The sequence below is a fragment of the Schistocerca gregaria genome, chromosome X (assembly GCF_023897955.1).
Source record: "Schistocerca gregaria isolate iqSchGreg1 chromosome X, iqSchGreg1.2, whole genome shotgun sequence".
NCBI classification, from domain to species: domain Eukaryota; kingdom Metazoa; phylum Arthropoda; class Insecta; order Orthoptera; family Acrididae; genus Schistocerca; species Schistocerca gregaria.
Genome location: NC_064931.1, coordinates 116,029,246 through 116,038,376, shown reverse-complemented (window position 1 = coordinate 116,038,376; position 9,131 = coordinate 116,029,246). Strand labels below are relative to the sequence as shown.

The following is a 9,131-nucleotide window of genomic DNA, read 5'->3' as shown; positions in this document are numbered from 1 at the left end:
TGGAATTCGACTGTAGGAAAAGGGAGAGAAGGAAACGTAGTAGGTGAATATGGACTGGGGCAAAGAAATGAAAGAGGAAGCCGCCTGGTAGAATTTTGCACAGAGCACAACTTAATCATAGCTAACACTTGGTTCAAGAACCATAAGAGAAGGCTGTATACATGGAAGAAGCCTGGAGATACTGACAGGTTTCAGATAGATTACATAATGGTAAGACAGAGATTTAGGAACCAAGTTTTAAATTGTAAGAGATTTCCAGGGGCAGATGTGGACTCTGACCACAATTTATTGGTTATGACCTGTAGATTAAAACTAAAGAAACTGCAAAAAGGTGGGAATTTAAGGAGATGGGACCTGGATAAACTAAAAGAACCAGAGGTTGTACAGAGTTTCAGTAAGAGCATAAGGGAGCAATTGAAAGGAATGGGGGAAAGAAATACGGTAGAAGAAGAATGGGTAGCTTTGAGGGATGAAGTAGTGAAGGCAGCAGACGATCAAGTAGGTAAAAAGACGAGGGCTAGTAGAAATCCTTGGGTAATAGAAGAAATATTCAATTTAATTGACGAAAGGAGAAAATATAAAAACGCAGTAAATGAAGCAGGCAAAACGGAATACAGACGTCTCAAAAATGAGATCGACAGGAAGTGCAAAATGGCTAAGCAGGCATTACTAGAGGACAAATGTAAGGATGTAGAGGCTTATCTCAAGAGGGGTAAGATAGATACTGCCTACAGGAAAATTAAAGAGACCTTTGAGACAAGAGAACCACTTGTATGAACATCAAGAGCTCAGATAGAAACCCAGTTCTAAGCAAAGAAGGGAAAGCAGAAAGGTGGAAGGAGTATATAGAGGGTCTATACAAGGGCGATGTACTTGAGGACAATATAATGGAAATGGAAGAGGATGTAGATGAAGATGAAATGGGAGATACAATACTGCGTGAAGAGTTGGACAGAGCACTGAAAGACCAGAGTCGAAACAAGGCCCCCGGAGTAGACAACATTCCATTGGAACTACTGACGGCCTTGGGAGAGCCAGGCCTGACAAAACTCTACCATCTGGTGAGCAAGATGTATGAGACAGGCGAAATACCCGCAGACTTCAAGAAGAATATAATAATTCCAATCCCAAAGAAAGCAGGTGTTGACAGATGTGAAAATTACCGAACTATCAGTTTAATAAGTCACAGCTGCAAAATACTAACGCAAATTCTTTACAGACGAATGGAAAAACTAGTAGAAGCCGACCTCGAGGAAGATCAGTTTGGATTCCGTAGAAATGTTGGAACACGTGAGGCAATACTGACCCTACGACTTATCTTAGAAGCTAGATTAAGGAAGGGCAAACCTACGTTTCTAGCATTTGTAGACTTAGAGAAAGCTTTTGACAAAGTTGACTGGAATACTCTCTTTCAAATTGTAAAGGTGGCAGGGGTAAATTACAGGGATTGTAAGGCTATTTACAATTTGTAGAGGAACCAGATGGCAGTTATAAGAGTTGAGGGACATGAAAGGGAAGCAGTGGTTGGGAAGGGAGTGAGACAGGGTTGTAGTCTCCCCGATGTTATTCAATCTGTATACTGAGCAAGCAGTGAAGGAAACAAAAGAAAAATTCGGAGTAGGTATTAAAATCCATGGAGAAGAAAAAAAAATGTTGAGGTTCGCCGATGACATTGTAATTCTGTCAGAGACGGCAAAGGACTTGGCAGAGCAGTTGAACGGAATGGACAGTGTCGTTCGACTGCACTCGCATTACGTTATTTTGTCACGTCCAGCGAAGTATACCGCCAACGGTCACAAATGATCAGAGAGACATACCCGCCCTGCATAAAATCAGGGGAAAAAAAACTTCGCCTATTCTGATGCGAAAACTACCGATCACCGCAGAATGTCCTCGTTATATCGAAATTAAATTAATCATGAGAGTCACTTTGCGTGGCGAGTAATTTTTTTTTCTTTGTGTAGTCGGATTACACTCACCAAGTAGGTCAACTGGGAATCCCTGGAGGGAACACTATGACCTTTTCGAGGAACACTATTGAGAAATGATATCTGAAGCTGACCACAGAGGGACTCTACAGCCCACAACATCCATTTCGTGTAAGGACCATGCTACTAAAAACGCGATCGCCACGACTACATTACCGTCACCCTGCACAAAAAGCGGTCTTGAGTCTACAGCTACACACACGAGCCACTGATAGTGTAACGCTTCCTGGTAGAAATGCTGTCTGCGATTTGGAATCAAGTCTATTCTTTCATCCACTTACTTGCGTTGGATCCTGTAGATACATCTTTTAATGATTACAGCCACTAACGACTCATATTCGTGACACTGTCATATCTCGAAATCAGTCACCTTTTTGTCTCTCAGGCTGAATTCGTGTCTATCACCCATATACATGTAGCGATCCTATTAAATATACAGGTATTAGTTAATTGAAGCAGGTGGTTCGAGATCGAAGTCGCTTCCACAGACCGGGGTAAAGTTTCATCACCTGTACTGTAGGATGACCATATCCAACAGAGGGTTCCTGTATTGCTCTTTCATAAGCTGTTTAATACATTGTTTTTTCTCGGTTGCAACACATCTAACTAGTGTACATCGCCATACACTTTGTTTTTTCTACCATGACTTAGAGAACCATGTCAGGTGCTGCTAAGCTGGCATTAATATGCTTCGATCCACTGGCTCTCACAGAAAACTGAACATCGCATGGCATAAACTTTAAAGCTACCACACCACAGCCTGGTAGGAATGAACCATAGATGTGATCTTTCTCATTGACAAAAATGTGGAAGACATTGCAACAAACGGAAACTGGAAGAATGTGCGGTAGACTGCTTCGAGCAACTATTCAAAGGTGATTACCTGTACAGTTAATCACATCTTCCCATCGAAAGGGTAGCTGATATCTTGGTGTCCTTTTCGAAAAGCATTGTTCCTTCATTTTGCAGTCATGTACATGATTACTGTTCCGGTGTTGACCATCGCTGGGAGGTAGCACAAATAAAAAGAGGTACTGTTATTTTATTGGTGAAAAGAAATAAAAATAAAAACATGTGAACGGTATTGCAGCATACGTAAATAGGACGAGTCTGTAGCAATGAGGAACGCTTCCAAACTACTGTACGAAGGTGATGACCTCTACACTTAATCCCATGTTCCACAGCCGCAGGTAGCAGATATCCAGTGTTCCATCAAGGTTCCCTCCATTTCAACGAAGTGGTGTCAGTCAATCATTATGCAGCAATCAACAGCGTACCCAGTGGACGGTCAGGATTAGAAAGACACCATTGATATGGACCGATGTAGTGTAATACACACCGCAGTTGATAGCAAGATCAATTTTAGCAATTTTACCTAGAAGTCGAAGAGAACAATATCCAACACATTGTGCAACCTGTTGAGAAACAGAGTGAGCTGAGTTAATGCTATAGGAGCGTGTTTTGACTACTCGGTAGGAGTGGAAACATGTTCTCGTAGATCCACCACCCGTGTACAATGTGTAAGGTCAGCGTCGGATGAAACCTGCTCCTGCAACACAACAGTACGAACAGTTATGGTGGTGTTTCTTGCTGGGAAAATTAGGAACACTCAACATTGAAGCAGATCCACGTCCCTCAAGATCCATTCACGTCTATCACCGAAACATTCTATCATCGTTATTCTGTACCATCTGGCAGAAAAAAATTGCGAACTATCTGCATGCAGGCATCGAGCACATGAACGATCCTATTAAATATACATGTATTGATGCATTGCACAGACCAGTGTAAAGTTGCATCGACTGTACTGTAGGTGGATGACTATATCGTACAAACTATACAATAAGTCGCAAGAGACGCTTCATGTGGCCCTGTGTAGTTGCTTGAAACATTGTTTTTTCTGCTGTAACACACTTTGTACACTGACAAACATTTTGTTTTCCCACCACGATTGCGAGGTCTGTGTCAGGTTCTAAACTGACATTAACACGTTCTGATCCATTGCTTCTCGCAGAAAACTAGACGTTGCATGGAGTGAATCATGTTGCTACTGCTGCTACCATAACACACCACACACATTGGATGATTTTAAATAAAAGACAGTTACAACCTAAGGAAACTGGAAGAGTTTTGCACCGTTGTGGAGAGTTTCCAAACTGCTGTCGAAAGGTGATTGACGACCTCTACATTTAAACTAATCTGTCACAGTGACAGATTAGCTGATGGCTAGTGTTCCAATTCGACAGATTCCTCGTATTACTATCATGTACATGATCACTGTTTCGGTGCTAGCCATCTTCAGAAGGTGTTGCCCCTCTACCAAAACTCTTCCTCCATCTCAAACAAGTGATGTCAGTCAATCATTATGTGGTAACCAACTTCATTGAACATAAGTAATTAAATAGATCACTTTCTTTCTGATTGCATAAGGAATATTGTCATGAAATCGACGTCAACGTAACTCAATGCACATAATTATACTGTTAAAAATCTTACGATCATGTCTTCACACTGACCACAGGGTAGACATGCTGAGACATTGCCAACCGCTTTGCCGGGCTGGACCATGTGCCAGTGTGTGAACCAGTTGCACACACTGTCTGCTGGAAGTCACCGGGTGCATGATCTCATGGCACCGCACTGCACCATGAGGAGCACCTGCCATCTACCATTAAGTGCACATCTCCAAGTATTAGCACATTGACCATACAGAGACTGTTGATCAATACTGAAATTACACGATGCATACTCAGCGGCCAGAGAGCTCCACTACCCGCGCCAACAGACACAAGCTATATTTTTTGTGTCTGTTTAGCTGCCAGGTCACCCCACACCCAGGGTCCCCCTTGTTTGCAGCGGTGTCTTTTCCTGGAGAATTTCCACCTCAATTGGCTTGTTCCAGTAGCAGCTCCTGCCCAATCTTCTCCCAAACACACACCTTCCATACTAGGTCAGTGGAAGCAGCTGCTCTATGTGCTCGACCTGCTGTGTAGATATGACTGAGTTAGTTCACAATACCACTGGCAGAGGACGCTGGGAGAAGCAATCTCTCCGCCACATCTCCCTCCAATCGCTTCTTCTGCTCCTCTCGCCACACTAATTACTGTCAGACAAAGCATTAGGTGGTGGTAACTCTTTGATATTGATACCTGATAAATCCCTGTCGAAACACATGCTCTCTCTCTCTCTCTCTCTCTCTCTCTCTCACACACACACACACACACACACACACACTCTCTCCCTCCCTCCCCCCTCTCTCTCAAGTGGCTGCCTCCTGTCCAGCGAGTGTCTGTCGTGTACCGCACTAACTCCTCTTTTGTCCTAACAAAGTAGTGGATACCTGGTAAATCCCCAACCTTCCCCACAATACTGGGCTGTGGATATCAGATTCGATCCCGCAATTGCATGGTTTCCAAACCCTACTCTTCCTCCTTCTGTATTTTTCTCCTTGCCTCCTGGTGGTAGGTTGTTTGGCGGGTAATCCGTTATGTTGGAGATAGCTGAAATGGTAGTGAGAATTTAATATTTCAGTTCAGTTGCACTATGTCTGTAAACAATTTTCAGGAAACAGGGAAGTGTTCGACTGGAGTGCGCTCACAATACTAGTTCAAAATGGTTCAAATGGCTCTGAGCACTATGGGACTTAACATCTATGGTCATCAGTCCCCTAGAATTTAGAACTACTTAAACCTAACTAACCTAAGGACAACACACAACACCCAGCCATCACGAAGCAGAGAAAATCCCTGACCCCGCCGGGAATCGAACCTGAGAACCCGGGCGCGGAAAGCGAGAACGCTACCGCACCACCACGAGATGCGGGCTCACAATGCTAGTATTGGTAACAATAAATTGATTAATCAGAAACTTGACATCACGCTTTGAAGCAGTACTGTATAAAATTATAGTTGTAATTTCAAACTTTTGGGAGAATTAATGCCATCATGGCTGTGTAATTCCCAACCACCTACAGGTCTGCTGAGTATATTTTTTTAAAGCACTGCAGAACTCCCAAGGTGGTTCTCTCTGCTACTCCAGGAAGAAGAAGGAGGGGAAAGGACCTGTAGCTTGATAGGATAGTAACATCAATAAATCCACATTTATTTAAACAAATACCACTCCACCTTTCCGTTGCAAGACAAAGTCCACTGGGATGTATCGAGAAGGACTCAGCACCACACACAGCAGCTATCACCACATGGACAGGGCACTTGGTTAACACATACGCTTAGACCACGTTCCATTCTGTTGTACACACATCAGAAAAAGTTTTGCATCACCCCTGTTTCCAGAACTCCAGAAGATAATCGTTGACTGTAGATATTGTGGCGTCGATAGTGCGTAGGTGCACTCTCTCGTAAATGGGCACTACGAGAGAAGACTAACTACGCCAACCACATCACCCTATGGCCGACGCAGTGGAGCTCAGGGAGTGCCATCTTCATTTTGGCCCATTTCATCAAGAGCAGACGTCCTGGAAATATCGCTTCTACTACCGAATGGCTCAAATGGTTTAAATGGCTCTGAGCACTATCGGACTTAACATCTTAGGTCATCAGTCCTCTAGAACATAGAACTAGTTAAACCGAACTAACCTAAACACATCACACACATCCATGCCCGAGGCAGGATTCGAACCCGCGACCATAGCATTCACGGGGTTCCGGACTGAAGCCCCTAGAACCGCACAGTCACCGCGGTCGGCTACTACCGAGTGGGCTAGCTTGCTATTGAAACTTTGAATTAGTTACGTTCAGCTGAAGTTCGGACAGCAACGAGTATTTGTTAGTTTTGAGAATGTACAGAACAGTCATCCTAACTTCACAGGATTAGACATGGCCACAGCTTCACACCTACATGCTCATCCTAGTCAAAGTTATGTATGCATTTGATATTTACTTTTGTTTCTGACTATTAAAAGTGTTAAAGTTGCATGCAGTACCGAAGTGCTTCACCCCTTCTGCCCCTACTCGCTTCTTTCACTGTCAGCCTATATTACAGAAGCAGTCCACAGGAGTTGACCCCCGCACTGCCTATCCAGGCGGGATACAATAAAGTGTCGACGAGGATGGGATGATTTTTTCTTTCTCCTCTTACCTATGTTTTTTGCTCGGTACTGCTTTATCTTTTTTGTGCTATCTCTGTGTGACTGAGTGAATGTGCACTCCCACCTTCGCTCTAAGAAATCGTTTTGTGTCAACGATGGCTTCGCAACAGGAACAGGCTTTGCTCTCCGATATTGTACAGTTTCAGGCCCAATAAATGACGCAGCTGCTTGCTGCTGTTAATGGGCTTGTCACACCTCAAACTGCAGCTGCCTCGGCGTCTCCAACTCCCCCACCTGTGTCGTAGACGACGGCTACGACGCCGCCATTCCGTGCATTCAATCCGGACTCTGAACGCTGGCCAGAGCACATTGCTCAGTTCGAGGCCCGCCTCGCTGCATACAACATACCAGGTACGTATAGCTGTAATTGCACTTCCACCCTGACACAGACTCTCCGCAGTTTGCCCAATCCGAGACAGGGATGCTGTTAACCGTAAACCTAGAATTTCTCACGCGCAATGTAGATTTCTCCATTTGTTACAAGTTATTTTCGAAGACAGAAGAAATCGGGGCGCACATGCGTTTTCACGTCGTTAAAGTGTTTACTTGTGAAAATCCTGTAACAGTATTGCAAAGGCGATATTTCCTCTAAGTATTCTCTCATCACGTAAAAAAGTGTGCTCTAATCAGCATAATGTCTGTTATGTCCTGCATCACAGGACTAAAATATTAAACGCATTTTAGGCTCATGATGGAGTGCTAAGAGCATGCTCTACCTCTGTCACATGATGGTACCTCACTTTCAAACTCTCTTAAAGTAATCAAATGCTTCATCACATACGAAGCCTTAAGGTAACAGCACAGAGAAGTTATAAATATCGCAGTTGTATTACATATCACTTTATAAATTCGGCAATATAGCTGATTTTATTACGATCGTCATATTTCTCCGTGTAGGTGGGAGATAGAAATTTCGTTAAAAGATCTCATCGCAACGAAAAACCGCCTGATTACCGCTCCAACCCCCAAGTCATATCCGTGGTGCTCGTCCATCTGCTAGGCAGCATCTGGTGAGTAAAATGTATGAGACAGGCGAAATACCGTCAGACGTCAAGAAGAATATAATAATTCCAATCCCAAAGAAGCAGGTGTTGACAGATGTGAAAATTACCGAACTATAAGTTTAACAAGTCACGGCTGCAAAATACTAACGCGAATTCTTTACAGGCGAATGGAAAAATTGGTAGAAGCCGACCTCGGGGAACATCAGTTTGGATTCCGTAGAAATATGGGGACACGTGAGGCAATACTGACATTACGACTTATTTTAGAAGCTAGATTAAGAAAAGGCAAAACTACGTTTCTAGGATTTATAGAATTAGAGAAAGCTTTTGACAATGTTGACTGGGATACTCTCTTTCAAATTATGTAGGCGGCAGGGCTAAAATACAGGAAGCGAAAGGCTATTTACAATTTGTAGAGAAACCAGATGGCAGTTATAAGACTCGAGGGACATGAAAGGGAAGCAGTGGTTGGGAAGGGAGTGAGACAGGGTTGTAGCCTCTCCCCAATGTTGTTCAATCTGTATGTTGAGCAAGCAGTAAAGGAAACAAAAGATAAATTCGGAGTAGGTATTAAAATCCATGGAGAAGAAATAAAAACTTTAAGGTTCGCCGATAACATTGTAACTCTGTCAGCAAAGGACTTGGAACAGCAGTTGAACGGAATGGACAGTGTCTTGAAAAGAGGATATAAGATGACATCAACAAAAGCAAAATGAGGATAATGGAATGTAGTCGAATTAAATCGAGTGATGCTGAGGGAATTAGATTAGGAAATGAGACACTTAAAGTAATAAAGGAGTTTTGCTATTTGGGGAGTAAAATAACTGATGATGGTCGAAGTAGAGAGGATATAAAATGTAGACTGGCAATGGCAAGGAAACCGTTTCTGAAGAAGAGAAATTTGTTAACATCGAGTATAGATTTAATCGTCAGGAAGTCGTTTCTGAAAGTATTTGTATGGAGTGTAGCCATGTATGGAAGTGAAACATGGACGATGAATAGTTTAGACAAGAAGAGAATAGAAGCTTTCGA

At 43.1% G+C, this 9,131-nt stretch overlaps 1 pseudogene; it reads left to right on the top strand.

The window, feature by feature from the left end:
• The first annotated feature begins 7,676 nt into the window (after positions 1–7,676).
• LOC126300025 (U2 spliceosomal RNA) lies at positions 7,677–7,848 on the top strand (annotated as a pseudogene).
• The last annotated feature ends 1,283 nt before the right edge of the window (positions 7,849–9,131 follow it).